This window comes from Arachis ipaensis, chromosome B08, assembly GCF_000816755.2.
Source record: "Arachis ipaensis cultivar K30076 chromosome B08, Araip1.1, whole genome shotgun sequence".
In the NCBI taxonomy this organism is placed as follows: domain Eukaryota; kingdom Viridiplantae; phylum Streptophyta; class Magnoliopsida; order Fabales; family Fabaceae; genus Arachis; species Arachis ipaensis.
The window spans coordinates 68368728-68391511 of record NC_029792.2 but is presented as its reverse complement, the minus strand read 5'-3'; the positions used below and the strand labels follow the sequence as shown (position 1 = coordinate 68391511).

The 22784-nt window shown below is 38.5% G+C and overlaps 1 long non-coding RNA gene across 1 annotated transcript; it reads right to left on the bottom strand.

Moving 5' to 3' along the window:
• On the bottom strand, positions 15277 to 16765 carry LOC110265544. Its single transcript, XR_002351695.1, has 3 exons — positions 16657 to 16765; positions 16390 to 16545; positions 15277 to 15369 (listed from the first exon to the last, which is right to left on the bottom strand). It is a non-coding gene; the product is annotated as an uncharacterized LOC110265544 (long non-coding RNA).

Genomic DNA, 22784 nt, shown 5'->3' with positions numbered 1-22784 from the left:
ATGAGAGCGTAGGCAAACTTTTCTATTTTTTGGTAGTTCAGCTCAGATCCCTGCAGTGCTTTACTAATGAAGTATACAGGTTGTTGCCCTTTGTCGTACTCTCAAACCTGTGCTGAGGCTACTGCCCGACTTTCTACCGCGAGGTATAATACGAGTGGCTCTTCCTCTCGTGGTCGAGTTAGGATAGGTGATCGTCGCAGGAAACTTTTGAAAATCTGGAAGGCTTACTCGCACTCCATTGTCCATTTGAACTTCTTTCTTTTCCTTAAAGTAGCATAGAAGGGGAGAGATCTTATCGCTGATCCTGCTAAGAATCTGGATAAGGCTGCCAATCTCCCGTTGAGTTGTTGCACCTCTTTGACACAAGTTGGCCTCTTCATGTTGAGTATGGCCTGGCATTTATCCGGATTCGCCTAAATTCCTCTTTGTGTGAGCATGAAACCTAAGAATTTTTCTGCTTCTACTGCAAAAGTGTATTTTGCAGGATTGAGTCGCATGCCATGCTTCCTTATAGTGTCGAACACCTGGGCCAAGTCAGACAATAATGTCTCTTCACTTTGTGTCTTTATTAACATGTCATTTACGTAGACATCCATGATTTTTCCGATATGATCTGAAAAGACTTTATTCATTAGCCTTTGATAAGTGGCTCCCGCATTCTTGAGACCAAAAGGCATCACAATGTAGCAGTAATTTGCTTTTGGTGTTAAAAACAAGGTCTTTACTTGATCTTGTGGATACATGGGGATTTGATTGTATCCAGAATATGAATCCATAAATGAGAGGTATTTATATCCGGATGAGGCATCCACCAGAGCGTCGATACTTGGGAGTGGATAAGGATCTTTTGGGCAGGCTTTGTTGAGATCGGTGTAGTCGGTGCATATTCGCCACTTCCCATTTGATTTTTTCACCAAGACGACGTTAGCTAGCCATAGTCGGTACTTGACTTCTCTTATGAATCCTGCCTCCAGTAGTGCCTGTACCTGTTCTTCCACAGCTTGGGATCATTTTGGCCCAAGTTTTCTTCGTCTCTGCTGTACCGGCCGAGATCCTGGATAGACCGCCAACTTGTGGCACATTAGTTTTGGGTCTATGCCTGGCATGTCCGCTGCTTTCCATGCGAAGAGGTCGACATTATCTCGTAAGAACTCTACTAGTGATTCTTTTGCGTCTCCTTTTAGGATTGTGCCAATATTAGTTGTTTTGTCCAAGGTGTCTCCGATCTGAACTTTCTCTACTTCACCTTCGGGTTGTGGACGGAGTTCCTCTCGTCTCTGAACTCCTCCAAGCTCAATTGTATGGAATTCTTCTCCTCTACCTCTGAGGTTTAGACTTTCATTATAGCAGCAGCGCACCATCTTTTGATATGCTTTTATTGTAGCTATCCCTTCTGCAGTTGGGAATTTCATGCACAGATGTGGAGTTGAGACTATTGCGTCGAGTTGATTCAATATTGTCCGACCTATTAAAGCGTTGTAAGCTGAACTCACGTCGATCACGATGTAGTCTATTTTGAGTGTTCGGGATTGGTTTCCTCTTCCGAATGTTGTGTGTAGTGAGATGTAACCAAGTGGTTGCACTGGGTGTCTCTCAGTCCGAACAGGGTGTTTGGGTATGCTCTAAGCTCCTTTTCTTCTAAACCAAGCTTGTCGAAGGCTGTTTCAAATAAGATGTCGGCGGAGCTCCCTTGGTCTATCAACGTGCGGTGGAGATTTGTGTTTGCCAATATGATGGTGATGACCATGGGATCGTCGTGTCCCGAGATGATACCGGATGCATCTTCTTTGGTGAACGTAATCGCAGGGATGTCGGGTTCTCCTTCCTTTCCCTCGACATGATATACTTCTTTGAGATATCTTTTGCGAGATGATTTAGAGATTCCTCCTCCTGCAAATCTGCCATGTATCATGTGGACGTGTCTTTCTGGTGTACGAGGTGATCGCTCAGTTCGTCCGACATCTTCATCCCTTCTTCTCTTTCTTTGCTCATCATCTCGGGTGGCCAGAAACCGATCTAATTTTCCTTCTCTCACTAATTTTTCTATGACATTTTTTAAGTCAAAGCATTCATTGGTGGAATGTCCTCAGACTCGATGATATTCACAGTATTCGTTCCGATTTCCTCCTCCTCTTTTGCCTTTTAGTGGTCGAGCTGGGGGTATCTTTTCTGTGTTACAGACTTCTTTGTAAATATCCACAAGGGACACCCGAAGAGGGGTGTAATTATGATACTTTTTTATTTTCTCCCCCGTTCGATCTTCCTTCCTCTTAGATTTTTTATCTTTATCTTGGTAGGTGAAACCGGATCTCGAGGCTTCTCCAAGTCGGGAATTTTCTTCCATGTTGATGTACATCTCCGTCCGCTCTTACACCTCATCCAGAGATGTGGGGTATTTCTTTGATATAGATTGGCTAAAAGGTCCCTCCTGTAGGCCGTTGATGAGGCCCATGATAGCGGCCTCTGTTGGTAGGCTTTGTATGTCTAGGCATGTTTTGTTGAATCTTTCCATGTAGTTGCGAAGGCTTTCCTGATCTCCTTGCTTGATTCCTAAGAGACTGGGGGCGTGCTTAGCCTTATCTTTTTGGATTGAAAATCTGGCCAGGAACTTTTTGGATAAGTCGTCAAAGCTTCAGATAGATTTCGGAGGTAGGTTGTCGAACCATCTGATGGCAGTTTTGGTAAGGGTTGTTGGAAAAGCTATGCAATGAACTGCATCTGAGGCGTCGGTGAGGTACATTCTACTTCTGAAATTGCTGAGGTGATGGTTGGGGTCTGTGGTGCCATCATACAAAGTCATATCCGGAAGTTTGAAGTCCTTTGGGATTTTGGTCTTCATGATCTCCCTAGTGAATGGATCTTGATCCTTGCGAGAGTTGTCCTCAGGGGTGGATCGAGTAGTTTTGGCTTTGAGATCGGCTTAGATTTTTAGAAGTTTATCCTCCAATTCCCGGTGTCGCCTTATCTCTCTTTGTAGATCCTTTCCTGCTTCTCGCTGATATTGGGCTTCTTTCTCAAGTTTCTTTAAACGATCTTGAAGCGCCTCTAACAGATTTGATGAGTTTTTGTCCCCGTTAGGGTCCGGAGTATCTTTCAGTGTAGCGTCTGCATTTTTGTGCAGCGTTCTATCCTTTAGATCTAAATCATGGTCGTTGTCATGGTCGCCCGCCATGGTGACGGCATGACTTCCAGGTTCGGCAACGGCGCCAATGTTCCGAGGGTTACCTAAAAGTGTAGGTCGATCTCGGACGAGATCTTCTGTACTGGTCGGAGTTGACGTGTCCGGCTGGCAGATGGCAGCCAAAGCTGCTGTGTCCGACTTGTTGGACTGATAGTGCTACTGATCGTCTGTCACCGAAGGGTGGGGGGGTACCTGCAAGGGACTCTGATGCTTAAGTTAGCAAGGGTATTAAGCAGGTTTTTAGTAGAATCAGAGTATGAGTTATACCTGGGTGCTCCAGTGTATTTATAATAGTGTGGGATGACCTTCTTAGATAGATAAGTTAGTTATCTTATCTTATCTTATCTTTTGGCGAGGTCAGCTTATCTTCAATAGAACCGCCCTTATCTATATAGGCTTGGGCTACCTTTGGATCTAGGTCGTATTCCTTGAGTTGGGCCCTTTTTTGGGCTTTTCTGTCGATTTGGCCAAGCTCTTTTAGGAAGAGGTCGGATAGTCTGACCTGAAGAGGTCGGTCGCTTTGTCGCCAATCATCCCGGGTTGGATAGCTCGACCCAGGGTATGAACACCAGGGCTATGTGATTCATTCTCCTCATGTGGTATCCTTAATAGATGGCCAGCCACCTTATTTTCTGCTCCACTTCTATCCTTGATTTCAATGTTGAATTCTTGGAGTAGTAGGATCCATCTTATCAGTCTAGGCTTGGACTCTTGCTTGGTTAACAAGTACTTAAGAGCTGCATGGTCAGTAAACATAATGATTTTAAAACCAATCAGGTAAGATCTGAATTTATCAAATGCAAAAACTATGGCAAGAAGTTCTTTTTTTGTGGTGGTGTAGTTCCTTTGGGCTTCATTAAGAACCTTGCTAGCATAATAGATGACATGCACTAACGTGTCTCTCCTTTGTCCTAAGACAGCACCAATAGCAGAATCCGATGCATCACACATCAATTCAAAAGGTAAATCTCAACTAGGTGGTTCTATAATAGGTGCAGAGGAAAGCTTGCTTTTAAGCTCATCAAAAGCTTGCATACATTCATTATCAAAGATAAATGGTACATTAAAGACAAGCAAGTTACTCAAAGGTTTGGCAATTTTTGAAAAGTCTCTAATGAACCTTCTATAGAACCCAGCATGTCCCAAGAAACTCCTAATTGCTTTGATATTGCAAGGTGGGGGTAATTTTTCAATTACTTCCACCTTGGCTCTATCTACCTCTTTGCCTTTCTTAGAGATTTTGTGGCCAAGGACTACCCCTTCGGTAACCATAAAATGACATTTTTCCAGTTTAAAACTAGGTTAGTCTCTTGGCATCTCTTGAGCACCAAGGCAAGATGGTGTAAGCAATTAGGAAAAGAGTCACCAAACACTGAAAAATCATGCATGAAAAACTCAATAAACCTCTCAATCATATCAGAAAAAATGGACAGCATGCACCTTTGGAATGTGGCAAGTGCATTGCACAAACCAAAGGGCATACGTCTATATGCAAAAACACCATAAGGGCAAGTGAAAGAAGTCTTCTCTTGGTCTTTAGGGTCCACTACAATCTGGTTGTATCCTAAGTATCCATCCAAGAAATACTAGTACTCATGTCCAGTATGTCTCTCCAACATTTGGTCCATGAATGGTAGGGGAAATGGTCATTTCTTGTGGCTTCATTGAGCTTTCTGTAGTCTATACACATGCGCCATCCAGTCACTATTCTTGTTGGTATCAGCTCATTTCTTTCATTGGGCACAACTGTGATTCCCCCCTTCTTAGAAACTACTTGGACAGGGCTCACCCAAGGGCTGTCTGAGATGGGATAAATCACCCCTGCTTGCCACAACTTTAGCACGTCTTTTTGCACCACTTCCTTCATTGTTCATTGGGGTTGTATTGAGGGCTTGGCATCCTCCTCAAGAAGGATTTTATGCATGTACATTGAAGGGCTAATCCCCTTTAAATCTGAAAGTATCCACCCTATGGCATCCTTGTGTTGCCTCAACACGTTGATGAGCTTCTTTTCTTGTTCTTCACTCAAGCTTGAGGTAATGATTACTGGATATGTGTCATTGCTCCCCAAGTAAGCATACTTCAAGCTTGGGGGCAGGGTTTTTAACTCCAACTTTGGTGCTTCTACTTTCTCTTTAGTTGCCTTGTGTAGCATGATTGAGCGTTCTATGCTTTCTTGTGGTAGTTCACCACTTGATGTTTGATGATCTTGCTCTATCCCTTCTTCACATTGATCTTCTTCTAAGACTCCTTGAACCAGCTTTTCCATTGTGTTCACCATCACACATTCTCCAATGGACTCCTTCGGGTAGTTCATTGCAGTGAAAACATTGAACACCATCTTTTCTTCATGTAGTCTTAGGACTAACTTTCCCTTTTGCACATCAATTATAGCTCCAGCTGTTGCCAAGAATGGTCTTCCTAGTATGATTGATGCATTAGACTCTTCCTCCATGTCAAGCACAACAAAATCAGCTGGGAAGATGAACTCTCCCACTATAACCAACAAGTCTTCTACCACTCCATGGGAAAACTTGAATGTCCTATCAGCTAGTTAAAGTGCCATTCTTGTTGGTTTGGCTTCTTCAATTCTCATTTTCTTTATCATGGCCAAGGACATAAGGTTGATGCTAGCTCCCAGATCACATAATGCTTTTTCAATGCTAATATCCCCTATGATGCAGGGGATTTCAAAGTGATAAGCGGATAATTTATATGCTTTTTGGCATTATTTTTAGTATATTTTAGTTAGTTTTTATTATGTTTTTATCCAAAAATAATATTTATGGACTTTACTATGAGTTTCTGTGTTTTTCTGTGATTTCAGGTATTTTCTGGCTGAAATTGAGGGACCTGAGCAAAAATCTGATTCAGATGCTGAAAAAGGACTACAGATGCTGTTGGATTCTGACCTCCCTGCACTCGAAGTCGATTTTCTGGAGCTACAGAATCCCAATTGGCGCACTCTCAATTTCGTTGGAAAGTAGACATCCTGGGCTTTCCAACAATATATAATAGTCTATACTTTGTCCGAGATTTGATGGCCCAAACAGGCATTCCAAGTCAGCATAGAAATTCTACCGTCAAAACGCCAGAACTGGCATGAAAGCTGGAGTTAAACGCCCAAACTGGCACAAAAGCAGGCGTTTAACTCCAAGAAAGGTCTCTACACGTGAAAGCTTCAATGCTCAGCCCAAAAACATACCAAGTGGGCCCTGGAAATGGATTTTTACACTAACTATTCTAGCTTACTCATTTTCTGTAACCCTAGGTCACTAGTTTATTATATAAACTACTTTTAGTGATTCATCTTGTACCTCATGACACTCTACACATTTCATATTGTATTTCTGACGGCATGAGTCTCTAAACCCCATGGTTGGGGGTGAGGAGCTCTGCTGTGTTTTGATGAATTAATGCAATTACTACTGTTTTCCATTCAATCACGCTTGTTTCTATTCTAAGATATTCATTCGCACTTCAACCTGATGAATGTGATGATCCGTGACACTCATCATCATTCTCACCTATGAACGCATGCCTGACAACCACCTCTGTTCTATATGCAATAGCTTGAATGTGTATCTTGGGTTTCTGATCTAAGATTGGAACCTTCGTGGTATAGGCTAGAATTATTGGAGGCCATTCCTGAGATCCGGAAAGTCTAAACCTTGTTTGTGGTATTCCGAGTAGGATCTGCGAAGGGATGACTGTGACGAGCTTCAAACTCACGAGTGCTGGGCGTAGTGACAGACGCAAAAGGATCAATGGATCCTATTCCAACATGAGTGAAAACCGACAGATGATTAGCCGTGTGGTGACAGCGCATTTGGACCATTTTCACTGAGAGAACGGATGGAAGCCATTGACAACGGTGATCCACCAACATACAGCTTGCCATGGAAGGAGACTAACGTGCGTGAAGAAGAAGACAGTAGGAAAGCAGAGATTCAGATGACAGAGCATCTCCAAAACCTCAATTTGTTCTCCATTACTGCAAAACAAGTATTTATTTCATATTCTTTTACTTTTTACAATTAAATCTGAGAATTATTGATATCCTAACTAAGAGTTACAAGATAACCATAGCTTGCTTCAAGCCGACAATCTCCGTGGGATCGACCCTTACTTACGTAAGTATTACTTGGACGACCCAGTGCACTTGCTGGTTAGTTGTGCGGAGTTGCAAAAGTGTGACTGTGATTTCGTGCACCAAGTTTTTGGCGCCGTTGCCGGGGATTGTTCGAGTTTGGACAACTGACGGTTTATTTTGTTGCTTACATTAGGAATAATTTATTTTTGTTGGTTTAGAGTCACCAAATTTGAGTCTTTTATTTGAGTTTAGTTTCATATTTTAAGTTTGGTGTCAATTGCATGCTTTTATTTTCTTTTAATTTTTCGAATTTGCATGTTCTTAGTTCTTTCTTGATCTTTAAAAATCTAAGTTTGGTGTCTTCTTTGTGTTTTCCTTTAAATTTTCGAAAATTTGTGTTTGATTTTCTAAAAATTTTAAGTTTGGTGTGTTTTTGTGCTTTTATTTACTTAAAAATTTTTCAAAAATTTGTTCTTGGTGTTCATCTTGATCTTCAAAGTGTTCTTGGTGTTCATCTTGATATTCAAAGTTTTCTTATTTGTTCTCTTTGTTTTGATCTAAAATTTCTAAGTTTAGTGTCATTTTTTTATTTTTCTCTTTCCTCATTAAAATTCAAAAATAAAAAAATATCTTTTCCTTATTTTACTCATAAATTTCAAAATTTTGCATTAAATTAGTCAAAGATTTTCAAAATCATATCTTTTTTAGTCAAGTCAAAATTCTAATTTCAAAAATTGATCTTTTCAAATCTTTTTAATTTCTTCAATCATATCTTTTCAATCATATCTTTTTCAATAAATTGCAATCATATCTTCTCAATCATATCTTTTTCAAAATAATTTTCAATCATATCTTTTTAATTGCTAATTTCAAAATCTTTTTCAAAAAATCACTTAACTATTCTTCTCTTTCATATTTCGAAATTAACTAAGCATTTTTTTCAAAATCTTTTTAATTAATTAATTAATTTAGTTTTCAATTTGCTTTTATTTTATTTTCTTCTAATTTTCAAAAGTTTTATTTTGTCTTCCATTTATTTTGTTTTATTTTATTCGGTTACTTTTAATTAAATAAAATAAAAAAATTTAAAATATAATTTAATTGTAATTCATATCAATTCTCTTTTCTCCATCATGGACATAAGTGGAAGTGAACAGTCTAGAAGGACTCTGGGGTCATATGCTAACCCCATTACAGCTGCATATGGGAGTAGCATCTGTATACCTCCCATCAAAGCAAGCAGTTTTGAGCTAAAGCCTCAGCTCATTATCATGGTGCAGCAAAATTGCCAGTATTCCGGTCTTCCACAGGAAGAACCTACTGAGTTTCTGGCACAGTTCTTACAAATTGCTGACACAGTACGTAATAAAGAAGTGGATCAGGATGTCTACAGATTATTACTGTTTCCATTTGCTGTAAAAGATCAAGCTAAGATGTGGTTAAATAATCAACCCACAGCAAGCATAAAAACATGGAGACAATTATCAGACAAATTCCTGAATCAATTTTACCCTCCAAAAAGGATGACACAGCTGAGGCTGGACATCCAAGGCTTTAAACAAGAGGATCATGAATCCCTTTATAATGCCTAGAAGAGATCCTAATCCTCAAGAACAGATTATTAAGCTTAATCAACAATTACTCCTTATGTCAAAACAATTAGAAGAATTTAAAGAGATGCTCCAAGACACTAAAAATGCTAACAAGAATATGGAAGCACAATTGAATCAGACAAGACAGCAGCTATCTAAACAGATAACAAAAGAATGCCAAGCTGTTCAACTAAGGAGCGGGAAGACATTGAATAAATCAGCTCAAAGTAGCAAAAAGCCAAGAAAGGAACAACTGACAGAGGATGACCAAATCACTGCCCAAAATCCCTCTGAGGACAGCAAGAGCCCAGATAAGAATAATTCTGGCGTTCAAACGCCAGAAAAAGGTGAAGGATTGGCGTCAAATGCCTAGTGGATGCCCACTTCTGGCGTTCAAACGCCAGAAAAGGAAGAAAAGTTGGCGTTAAATGCCCATTCCCTGCCCAGTTCTGGCGTTCAAACACCAGAAAAGGGTGAGAAGCTGGCATTAAACGCCCATCCAGCACCCAATCCTGGCGTTCAAACGCCAATGAGGGATCATACACCTGCAAGTGTTGATAGTAACCCCTCTAAGAAGGCTTCTCCAACCACCTCTGTAGGGAATAAACCTGCAGCAACTAAGATTGAAGAATATAAAGCCAAGATGCCTTATCCTCAGAAACTCCACCAAGCGGAGTAGGATAAACAATTTGGCCGCTTTGCAGACTATCTCAGGACTATTGAAATAAAGATCCCGTTTGCAGAGGCACTTAAGCAAATACCCTCTTATGCTAAGTTCATGAAAGAGATCTTAAGTCATAAGAAGGATTGGAGAGAAACTAAAAAAGTTTTTCTCACTGAAGAATGCAGTGCAGTCATTCTGAAAAGCTTACCAGAGAAGCTTAAAGATCCAAGAAGCTTTATGATACCGTGCACATTAGAGGGTACTTGTACCAAGACAGCTCTATGTGATCTTGGAGCAAGTATCAACCTAATACCTGCATCAACCATCAGAAAGCTTGGTTTGACTAAAGAGGTCAAACCAACCCTAATATGTCTTCAACTTGCTGATGGGTCCATTAAATACCCATCAGGCATAATTGAAGATATGATTGTCAAGGTTGGGCCATTTGCCTTTCCCACTGACTTTGTAGTGCTGGAAATGGAGGAGCACAAGAGTGCAACTCTCATTCTAGGAAGACCTTTCCTAGCAACTGGACGAACTCTCATTGATGTCCAAAAAGGGGAAATGACCCTGAGAGTCAATGAGGATGAGTTCAAGTTAAATGTTGTCAAAGCTATGCAGCATCCAGACACATCAAATGACTGCATGAGCGTTGATATTATTGACTCTTTGGTGGAAGAGATCAATATGATTGAGAGTCTCGAATCAGAGCTAGAGGACATCTTTAAAGATGTTCAGCCTGATCTGGAGGAACCAGAGGAAATAAAAGAACCTCTGAAAATTCCTCAGGAAGAGGATAAGCCTCCTAAACCTGAGCTCAAACCACTACCACCATCCCTGAAATATGCATTTTTGGGAGAAGGTGACACTTTTCCGGTGATCATAAGCTCTGTTTTAAATCCACAGGAAGAGAAAGCGCTAATTCAGGTGCTGAGGACACATAAGACAACTCTTGGGTGGTCCATAAGTGATCTTAAGGGCATTAGCCCAGCAAGATGCATGCACAAGATCCTATTGGAGGATGATGCTAAGCCAGTGGTTCAACCACAGAGGCGGCTAAATCCAGCCATAAAGGAGGTGGTGCAGAAAGAGGTCACTAAGTTACTAGAGGCTGGGATTATTTATCCTATTTCTTATAGCCCCTGGGTGAGCCCTGTCCACGTTATCCCCAAGAAGGGAGGCATGATAGTGGTTCATAATGAAAAGAATGAACTGGTTCCTACAAGAACAGTTACAGGGTGGCGTATGTGTATTGACTATAGAAGGCTCAATACAGCCACCAGAAAGGATCATTTTCCTTTACCATTCATAGACCATATGCTAGAGAGACTAGCAGGTCATAAATACTACTGCTTTTTGGATGGCTATTCAGGTTACAACCAAATTGCAGTAGATCCTCAGGACCAAGAGAACACAGCATTCACATGTCCTTCTGGAGTATTTGCCTACAGAAGAATGTCCTTTGGTCTATGCAATGCACCTGCAACCTTTCAGAGATGCATGCTCTCTATCTTCTCTGATATGGTAGAGAAATTTCTAGAAGTCTTCATGGATGACTTTTCAGTATTTGGAGACTCATTCAGCTCCTGTCTTGACCATTTAGCACTTGTTCTGAAAAGATGCCAAGAGACCAACCTAGTTTTAAACTGGGAAAAATGTCACTTTATGGTGACTGAAGGAATTGTCCTTGGGCATAAAATTTCAAACAAGGAAATAGAGGTGGATCAAGCTAAGGTAGAGGTAATTGAAAAATTATCACCACCTGCCAATGTAAAGGCAATCAGAAGCTTTTTGGGACATGTAGGATTCTACAGGAGGTTTATAAAGGATTTTTCAAAAATTGCAAAACCTCTGAGCAATCTGCTAGCTGCTGATACACCCTTTTGTGTTTGACACAGAGTGTCTGCAAGCGTTTGAAACCCTGAAAGCTAAGCTGGTCACAGCACCAGTCATCTCTGCACCAGACTGGACATTACCATTCGAACTAATGTGTGATGCCAGTGACCATGCCATTGGTGCAATGTTGGGACAGAGGCATAACAAGCTTCTTCACGTCATTTACTATGCTAGCCGTGTTTTAAATGATGCACAGAAGAATTACACAACCACAGAAAAAGAGTTACTTGCAGTGGTTTATGCCATTGACAAGTTTAGATCCTATTTAGTAGGTTCAAAGGTGATTGTATATACTGACCATGCTGCTCTTGAATACCTACTCACAAAGCAGGATTCAAAACCCAGGCTCATAAGATGGGTGTTACTTCTGCAAGAGTTTGATATAGAAATAAGAGACAGAAAAGAGACAGAGAACCAGGTAGCTGATCACCTGTCCCGGATTGAACCAGTAGCAGGGGCGTCTCTCCCTCCTATTGAGATCTCTGAGACCTTTCCAGATGAGCAACTCTTCGCCATTCAGGAAGCACCATGGTTTGCAGACATTGCAAATTATAAAGCTGTGAGGTTCATACCCAAGGAGTACAGCAGGGTGCAAACGAAAAAACTAATTTCCGATGCAAAGTACTACTTATAGGATGAACCATATCTCTTTAAGAGATGTGCAGACGGAATGATCCGCAGATGCATACCTAGAGAGGAGGCAGAGAAGATCTTATGGCATTGGCATGGATCACAGTATGGAGGATATTTCGGAGGTGAGCGAACAGCCACTAAGGTCCTCCAATGTGAGTTCTACTGGCCTATCCTCCACAGAGATGCCCGAGAGTTTGTGCGTAACTGTGACAGTTGCCAAAGAGCTGGCAACTTGCCTCATAGTTATGCCATGCCTCAACAAGGGATCTTAGAGATTGAGTTGTTTGATGTATGGGGTATTGACTTCATGGGTCCTTTCCCACATCATACTAAAACACTTACATTCTGGTGGCAGTAGACTACGTATCTAAATGGGTAGAAGCAATTGCCACACCCACTAATGATTCTAAGACCGTGCTGAAGTTCCTCCAGAAACATATCTTCAGCAGATTTGGCGTCCCCAGAATACTAATCAGTGACGGAGGCACTCATTTCTGCAATAAACAGCTATACTCTGCTATGGTCCGATATGGAATTAGCCACAAAGTGGCAACTCCATATCACCCACAGACAAATGGGTAGGCTGAAGTCTCTAATAGAGAACTAAAAAGAATCCTGGAACGGACTGTAATTGCCCGTAGAAAGGATTGGGAAAAAAGCTTGGATGATGCTCTGTGGGCATACAGAACAGCATTTAAGACTCCTATAGGAACCTCTCCAAACTAGCTTGTATATGGCAAGGCCTGTCATCTGCCCATGGAACTAGAACAAAAGGCCTACTGGGCAACCAGATTCCTAAACCTGGATGCTAAGTTAGCTGGAGAGAAAAGATTGCTCCAGCTGAATGAGCTAGAGGAATTCAGACTCAATGCTTTTGAAAATGCAAAAATTTATAAGCAAAAAGCAAAAAGGTGGCATGATAAGAAGCTGTCATCTAGAGTCTTTGAACCAGGACAGAAGGTTCTGCTCTTTAACTCTAGGCTCAGACTATTCCCCGAAAAATTGAAATCCCGGTGGAGGGGACCATATGTGATTACAAGTGTGTCACCATATGGATATGTTGAGCTTCAGGATATTGACTCTGACAAAAAGTTCATTATTAATGGACAGAGAATCAAACACTATCTTGAAAGAAATTTTGAGCAAGAAGCGCTTGTTGGGAGGCAACCCAATTTTATTATATCTATTTATTTTCTATTGTTATTTTATGTTTTCTGTAGGTTGATGATCATGTGAAGTCATAAAAACAACTAAAAAAGCAAAAACAAAATGAAAAACAGTATTAAAAATAGCACACCCTGGAAGAAAAGCTTACTGGCGTTTAAAAGCCAGTAAGGGTAGCAGAATGGGCGTTAAATGCCCAGTCTGGCACCATTATGGGCGTTTAACGCCAGAAAAGGGCACAAAGCTGGCGTTTAACGCCAGAAAGGGGCACAGAACTGGCGTTTAACGCCAGAAATGGGCACAAAGCTGGCGTTTAAATGCCAGAAAGGGGAGAAAAGCTGGCGTTAAATGCCAGAAATGGGCAGCAACCTGGCGTTTAACGCCAGGATTGGCAAGCAAGAGACATTTACACGCCAATATGGTGCAGGGATGAGAAATCCTTGACACCTCAGGATCTGTGGACCCCACAGGATCCCCACCTACCTCATCTCTCTCTCTACTTCACACCTTCCCATAACACCCTTCCCCAAATACTCTTCCCCATCACCTCTTAACCACTCACACATCTCTATCTCCTCCATTTTCTTCCTCTTCTCCTCCCTTCTTTCTTCTTTTTCTCGAGGACGAGCAAACCTTCTAAGTTTGGTGTGGAAAAAGCATTGCTTTTTGTGTTTTCATAACCATTTATGACACCTAAGGTCGGAGAAACCTCTAGAAATAGGAAAAAGAAGGCAAAAGCTTCCACCTCCGAGTCATGGGAGATAGAGAGATTCATCTCAAAAGCTCATCACTAAGAAAAGAATGGAGCAAACAAGAGAGCCCACTCATGGACCTCAACAAGAGCATTCCACTATCCTCCATGAAATTAGAGAGGACCAAAAGGCCATGAGAGAGAAGCAACAAAGGCAAGGAAGAGACATAGAGGAGCTAAAGTACGTCATAAGATCTTCAAGAGGAAGAACAAGCCGCCATCACTAAGGTGGACCCGTTCTTTAATTTCCTTGCTCTTATTTTTCTGTTCTTCGATTTCTATGCTTGATGTTCTATCTATGTTTGTGTCTTTACTACATGATCATTAGTATCTTAGTGTCTATGACTTAAAGCTATGAATGTCCTATGAATCCATCACCTTTCTTAAAATGAAAAATGTTTTCTGAAAAAGAAACAGAAGTACGTGAATTTCAAATTTTAAAATAGTTTAATTATTTTGATGTGGTGGCAATGCTTTTTGTCTTTCTGAATGAATGCTTGAACAGTGCATATTTTTGAATTTTTTGTTTATGAATGTTAAAATTGTTGGCTCTTGAAAGAATAATAGAAAAGGAAAAATGTTATTGATAATCTGAAAAATCATAAAAATGATTCTTGAAGCAAGAAAAAGCAGTGAATACAAAGCTTGCGAAAAAAAAAAAGAAAGAGAAAAAAAAAGAAAAAGCAAGCAGAAAAAGCCAATAGCCCTTTAAACCAAAAGGCAAGGGTAAAATAAAAGGATCCAAGGCTTTGAGCATCAGTGGATAGGAGGGCCTATCACTACAAGAAAAAGGCGTATTTGTAACAAAAAAATTGTTACAAAACGTCGAAATTTTGAAACAAAAGTTTTTTGTAACAAAAAAAGGGGCCGTTGCAGTAAGTCCTGTTACAAAAAATTTTTGTAACGAAAAATGGAACTGTTATAATTCAATATGATGTTTTGTAACAATTTTTTCTGATACAAAAAACCAGAAGCCGTTACAAAAATGGTAACAAATTTTGATCTTCAAGGTATTTTTCGTGACAATCTATTTTTTCCTATCAAAAAATTTTGTTACAAAATGTAACTTGATTTTGTAACATTTTTTTCTTTAGTTACAAAAGTAAAATAATTATTTTGTAACATTTTCTTTTAATTAACTAATATATTAACTATTTTATTAAGCAAGTCAACATTTATATAATATATAAAAACATAAATAATTCAAACATGCCTCATTTAGCTAAAATTGTTTTAAAACAAAATAACATTAGTGAGTATATTGATTAGTTCTACAAGTTATATGTCTTGCACAAGTTCAACCAAAAGTTAAAAGTTCTAACATAGATTAGTGTCTCTATAAATCAAAATATTCTTGAGCCCTCAAAGTAGCATGTGGTCACCATTTCAGCACTCCTATAAATAAGAAAATCCGAAACAAAAAGTTAGGTGCATAGTCAAAAGAAATATCTTGAGGCAATCAGAAATCATGTAGCAAACAAGGGTCTATGTTGACACAGAAATTCGTCAAATAGAACTTGTTTGCTCAAACAACACAATGAAGTTTAATTGAGCAACCAAATAGGACAACAACCAAATAGTGAATAATAAAACCCAAGCTTCCAGCTTCCAACCACCAAAACAGTGAACCACTTTTAGCCGGATAATCAATCAATTGAGCTTAGCAACAGTTGAAAACCAGAAGCAATTAAATACCAACTCAATCAATTAATTGAATCAAAGATGAATATTGAAAATAGCTTAAGATAAATTTCGGCAGCATTTCAGCAGTAAATTTGCCTATTTCACAATTTCAATCAATCAATTCAAATTCCATATGAATTCTTTGACAATTAAAAACACAAAAAATCATAATGAATTCATAGGAAGGAAGTAAATAAGCCAATTTCAGTAAGAAAACATGAGGAAACAATTAAAACCAATCCAACCAGCAAGAAGTAGAGCAGCACTCAGCAGAACAGCAATCAATGGCCCATCATACAGCACCCAAAACAGTTAAATGAACAAAGGTAATGGATTCAGGCAGCATTCTATTCATTGAAGTCAATAACTATTACACTTGCAAGCAGCAGGGGCACAGCAGTTTATCCATTAGTTCAACAGAAAATCAATCAAGCCAAACTAAACGATTTCAGCAACAGATTTATCAATAAAACCAATCTCAGTTCCGCAATCATCATCTATTCCAACATAAACAACAATAATTCAGCAGCATTTCCTTTCTCATTGAATTTAACAATCATTCAACAAGCAATCAATGAGGGGGAAAAATCAGCAGCAACCAACAGCAAGTATAGAGCAGCAATAACAACTTAATGTGAGAAATTATTCAACAACAAATGCACACACAAATACAAGGATTACTTAAATGAGTCATCATGCTTATCCACATAAGTCTGCAGTGAAACCACTTACCGTTTCACTTAAGAGGGTTGTAACAACAGCTTTTTTATCAACTTCTTTCTCATTCTCCCTTTCAGGCTCACTGTTAGTACTGGTAGGAGGTAGAAGTGCTGAAGCACCAAACATGGCTTCGTCATGAGCAGCTTGGATTTGTTCCTCCCTTCTTGCCTTGATAAAAAAATGGATTCGATCTATGTTTAGTCTTCCATACATAGATGATGCATGTATGTTAACAAGAAACAAAACTGACTATTCATGAATATAAAAAGAGGAATATACCTCTATTTTAGAATACTGGAAACTCTGGCCAATTTGCTTGACCAAGGAAGCATCATCTTCAGCCACTGCAGATAGGTGGGCAAATACAATTAGTTCAATTAAGTTTCAGGCTTCAAGCCAAACCCCAAACCATTACTCATTATCATTTATAAGAAAAAATATCATTGGCATTCAATAATTAAAAGAATCAACATGACTAAGCAATGAACAATTAAAATCAGTAAGTATTGGTGGTATTAACAAGCACACAACAATAGTACTCAACATTGGATCAATTAAAAATGAAGTTTACATTATCAGGATTCAGGACCCTGTGTTGCATTATCAGGAAAACATAGGAAGACTAAAAAAACTGTCCATTTTAAAACAGATTGTATTTGTAATGAAGAAGTCTGGGCAAATTTATTTAGAATAATGAAATTGGCAAACAAGTCCAACCTTCAATGGCAACCTTAGATTTGACATGAAATCATCGGAACTCAACCCTACAATACCAACAACTCAGAACCTGTGACAACTTATATCGGAATACTGATTTCAAAGCTTCCGGAAACAAAAAATGCTTACCCAGAAGACAGAGGTTCTCGCGGCAGTTTCCGGCGGCCGCATCCACGGCGGTGCAGCCCAGAACGGCGACGATGCATGGCAGAATAACGTTCTTCACCTCTATCGCGTCATTCTCTTCCTCGAGCTCTCTTTCTTTCTCTGGCACTCAAAGACGACGGTGACCGTGGCTTCAACGGCAGCAGGAACGGCGGCGGTCGAAGTTCAGCGACAACGGAGACCAGGCGGCTGTAGCTCCTCCCTCTCCTTATCATCGCGTCTCCCTTTTCCCCTAACAACAACGCGGCAGCGAGGTGCGGGCTCGGGATCCATGGATGGGACTGCAACGACAATGACGGCACAGCTTCTCACATGCAACAGTTCGGCGATTGGGCAGTGGCATGGCACGAACAGCAAGCGCAGCCGGCAACCAGTGATGCGGTTGGGCGTGGCGTGGCGGTGGCGAGCTACGCGGTCTTCCTCTCCCGTCAGTGCTTTCTCTTCCCGGATCTCTTTCTCTCTCGGTGGTGTATGTGAACTCAATGAAGAGGGGAGAAGGAAATTGAGTGGCAGTGTTGATGGAAACATAGGAGACCGTGGGTGTTTGAAATTAGGGTTAGTGTAGGTTGATTTGGGGATTTAGTGTTTTGGTAAAAATTAGGTATAGGGATAGTTCGGTAATTTTAATAAAATTGGAGCATAAAGTATTAATATTTGAAAAACTAATTTAATCTCTAAAATTACTTTAAAATATTATTTGTGGTGTAAAAATACTAATTGATTCTCAATAAATTACTCCAATTGAAAATACATGGTAATATGATTAATTTTCTTTATTTTTAACATATAGTATTAAATGATATAAATTAAATTATCTAAAACCAAATCATATAAAATTCTTATTATTTCATAACTACCAACTTTATAATTTAAATATAGAAAATAATTCAATAATTATAAAATTAGGTGAAATTCTAATTAATTCTCAAAACCTGATTTGATTTTTGATTTAATTAACTTTAATAAAATAATTTTTAAGAATAAAATTTCTAATGAATAAATGAATTGAAATTAATTCATAATAAGATTTATTTGAAAATTCTGGGTCTTATAGATGACGACAGAACAGAGGCGGCGACGGCAAACTGTGAATCTGATGCGTGAGAATTAGGGTTAGGGTTTGTGTATAGAATTAGGGATTTTGGGTTTAATTTGAGTAAAATATTTTTAATAAAATTAGAGTATAAAGTATTAATATTTGAAAAACTAATTTAATCTCTAAACTTTAAAATATTATTTGTGATATAAAAAATCAGATAAAATCTTAAATTATTTTAAACTCAATTAATCAGAATTTGTTTTAATTATCTTTAATAGAATAATTTCAGAGATTAAAATACTTAATGATAAATAAATCTAAATTATCTCTTAATAAGATCTTCTAAAATTTTTACGTCTTACACACTATATAAAAAATTTTAATTTTTGAAATAAAATAAAATTATTTTAAAAAAAATATATACACAATTTTTTTTACTCTTAAGGTGTTTAACACTTTGAAAAAAAATTGTTATAAAATATACTTATATTTTGGGACAAATAATTAACTTGTTACAAACAATATTGAATTTTGTGACAAATTAATTTTTTGTTACAAAATAATTGGAGTTTTTGAAACAGAAAGTTGTTTTGTTACAATATTTTGTAACAAAACACCATCTCATTACAAAAACTAACATAATTTGTAACAAAATAAAACAGGTTGTTACAAAATATTATCATATTTTGTAACAACTTGTAATGTTGTTACAAAACATTATCCTTTTGTAACATTATCCTTTTGTAACAATCACTAATTATTATTACAAAATACTATTTTTTGTAACAATTTTAAATTTGATACAATTTTTTTGTTACAAATGTTCCATTTTCTTGTAGTGTATAGGAATAAAATCCTGGCCTAAGCGGCTAAACCAAGCTGTCCCTAACCATGTGCTTGTGGCGTGAAGGTGTCTAGTGAGAAGCTTGAGACTGAGCGGTTAAAGTCGTGGTCCAAAGCAAAAAGAGTGTGCTTAAGAGCTCTGGACACCTCTAATTGGGGACTCTAGCAAAGCTGAGTCACAATCTGAAAAGGTTCATCCAGTTATGTGTCTGTGGCATTTATGTATCCGGTGGTAATACTGGAAAACAAAATGCTTAGGGTCACGGCCAAGACTCACAAAGTAGCTGTGTTCAAGAATTAACATACTGAACTAGGAGAATCAATAACACTATCTGAATTATGAGTTCCTATAGATGCCAATCATTCTGAACTTCAAAGGATAAAGTGAGATGCCAAAACTGTTGAGAAGCAAAAAGCTAATAGCCCCGCTCATCTAATTAAGACTGATCTTCATAGATGTTTTTGGAATTCATTGTATATTCACTTCTTTTTATCCTATTTGATTTTCAGTTGCTTGGGAACAAGCAACAATTTAAGTTTGGTATTGTGATGAGAGGATAATTTATACGCTTTTTGGCATTATTTTTAGTATGTTTTTAGAATATTTTAGTTAGTTTTTATTATGTTTTTATTATTTTTTATCCAAAAATCATATTTCTGGACTTTACTATGAGTTTCTGTGTTTTTTCTGTGATTTCAGATATTTTCTGGCTGAAATTGAGGGACCTGAGCAAAAATCTGATTCAGAGGCTGAAAAAGGACTACAGATGCTGTTGGATTCTGACCTCCCTGCACTCGAAGTGGATTTTCTGGAGATACAGAAGCCCAATTGGCACGCTCTCAATTGCGTTTGAAAGTAGACATCCTGGGCTTTCTAGCAATATGTAATAGTCTATACTTTGCTTGAGATTTGATGGGCCAAACCGGCATTCCAAGTCAGCATAGAAATTCTGGTGTCAAAATGCTAGAACTGGCATGAAAGCTAGAGTTAAACACCCAAACTGGCACAAAAGCTGGCATTTAACTCCAAGAAAGGTCTCTACACGTGAAAGCTTCAATACTCAGCCCAAGCACATACCAAGTGGGCCCCGAAAGTGGATTTTTACACAAACTATTCTAGCTTACTCATTTTCTGTAACCCTAGGTCACTAGTTTATTATATAAACTACTTTTAGTGATTCATCTTCTACCTCATGACACTCTACACGTTTTATATTGTATTTCTCTACTGTGTTTTGATGAATTAATGCAATTACTACTGTTTTCCATTCAATCACGCTTGTTTCTATTCTAAGATATTCATTCGCACTTCAACCTGATGAATGTGATGATCCGTGACACTCATCATCATTCTCACCTATGAACGCGTGCCTGACAACCACCTCCGTTCTATATGCAATAGCTTGAATGTGTATCTGTTGGGTTTCTGATCTAAGATTGGAACCTTCGTGGTATAGGCTAGAATTATTGGCGGCCATTCCTGAGATCCGAAAAGTCTAAACCTTGTCTGTGGTATTCCGAGTAGGATCTGGGAAGGGATGACTGTGACGAGTTTCAAACTCACGAGCACTGGGCGTAGTGACAAATGCAAAAGGATTAATGGATCCTATTCCAATATGAGTGAGAACCGACAGATGATTAGCCGTGCGATGCCAGCGCAATTGGACCATTTTCACGGAGAGGACAAACGGTAGCCATTGACAACGGTGATCCACCAACTTACAGCTTGCCATGGAAGGAGACTAACGTGCATGAAGAAGAAGATGGTAGGAAAGCAGAGATTCAGATGGCAGAGCATCTCCAAAATCTCAATCTGTTCTCCATTACTGCAAAACAAGTATTTATTTCATGTTCTTTTACTTTTTACAATTAAATATGAGAATTATTGATATCCTGACTAAGAGTTACAAGATAACCATAGCTTGCTTCAAGCCGACAATCTCCGTGGGTTCGACCCTTACTTACGTAAGGTATTACTTGGACGACCCAGTGCACTTGCTGGTTAGTTGTGCGGAGTTGCACCACAAAGATCCCAGGATCTTTCATCTTTTGGGGAAGCTTCTTTTGTATAATGGCACTATATTCTTCTGTGAGCAATACAGTTTTCTTTTCTCCCCAGTTCCTTTTCTTTGTCATGGGCTCTTTTAGGAACTTGGCATAGAGTGGCATTTGCTCTAATGCTTCAGCAAAAAAGAAGTTGATTTGGAGCCTCTTAAAGATCTCCAAGACTCTAGAAAATTGACTGTCCTTCCCATCCTTTCTCAGCCTTTGTGGGTAGGGTGCTTTTGGTACATAGGGCTTCAAGACTTGTTTTGGTTGAGCTGGAGTATGTGTCTCTTCTTTCTTCTTGATTTTTGAGTCATTTGCAACCTCTTCTTCTTGCAAATTATGGCTTGAGGATGTCTCCTTCACCACCTTCCCATTTCTTAGTGTGATGGCCTTGCATTCTCCTCTTGGATTGGTCATGGTGTCACTGGGGAATGTATTTGTAGGCATTGGTATTTTCTTGGATAGGTATCCTAATTGTGATTCTAGTTTTGAGATTGCTGCCCCTTGGTTCTTTATGTTGGATCTGGCCTCCTCTTGAATTGAATCTATCTTTTTTTTCAGCTTGCAATTGTCTCTCTGCATAGTAGCAATATCCTCTGCCATTCGTGCCATCATAGCTTCCAATCTTGCAAAGTTTCCACTGTCATCACATGGTTGTGGGATTAGGGATGATACATTTTGGGAATGGTTGCTGTGTGGTTGTTGGTTTGAGTGGTAGGGGGCATTGTGTGGGTTGTGGTAGGGCCTATGATTGTTAGATTGATGGCTGGGGTTGTTGTATTGGTTAGAGTGATATAGTTTGTGTTCTTGGGTATGATTTTGTTGGTTTCTCCACCCAAAGTTTGGGTGGTTCTTCCAACCTAGGTTGTATGTTTTAGCATTGGGATCATATCACTACAACAAATATGGGCTTTAGCAACGCCAAAATCTGCAATGCCTTAAAACCGTTCTCTTAGATGGTTTTAGACAACGGTTTTTTACAGTGTTACTGTTGAAGTTCAGTTTTCATTATTTTATAACAACAAAATAAAACCGTTTTTTTTACTATTTTAAAGAACGGTTTTATAACCGTTACTAGAATTTGGTTTTAAGTAACGGTTTTTTAATGTTGTTTAAATAATTATACAAAAGATACACTTAAAAACTGTTGCCAAAGTTGCTACACTTTAAAACCGTTCTCTTAGATAATTTTAGACAACGATTTTTATAGTGTTGCTGTTGAAGTTTAATTTTTCATCAAGTTATAGCAATAAAATAAAACCGTTCTCTTTGACTATTTTAAAGAACGGTTTTATAACCATTACAATAATTTTTTATTAAGCAACAATTTTTTAATATTTAAATAATTATACAAATTAAAAGATACATATAAAAATAGTTCTCTATAAATATTAAATTAGTAGAATACTAAAAAATTATTGTTATAAATAAATAACAAATATTATTTATAAAAAAATAAATTTATAATAAATTTATAATAAATATTATTTTTTGTTTCATTCTCACTTTTAAATTTAACATATTTTTTACTTTTAAACAAATTTTTGAGAAACTCTTTATAGAACAAAACACAGAGCTTTGGTGTTTTTCCTCC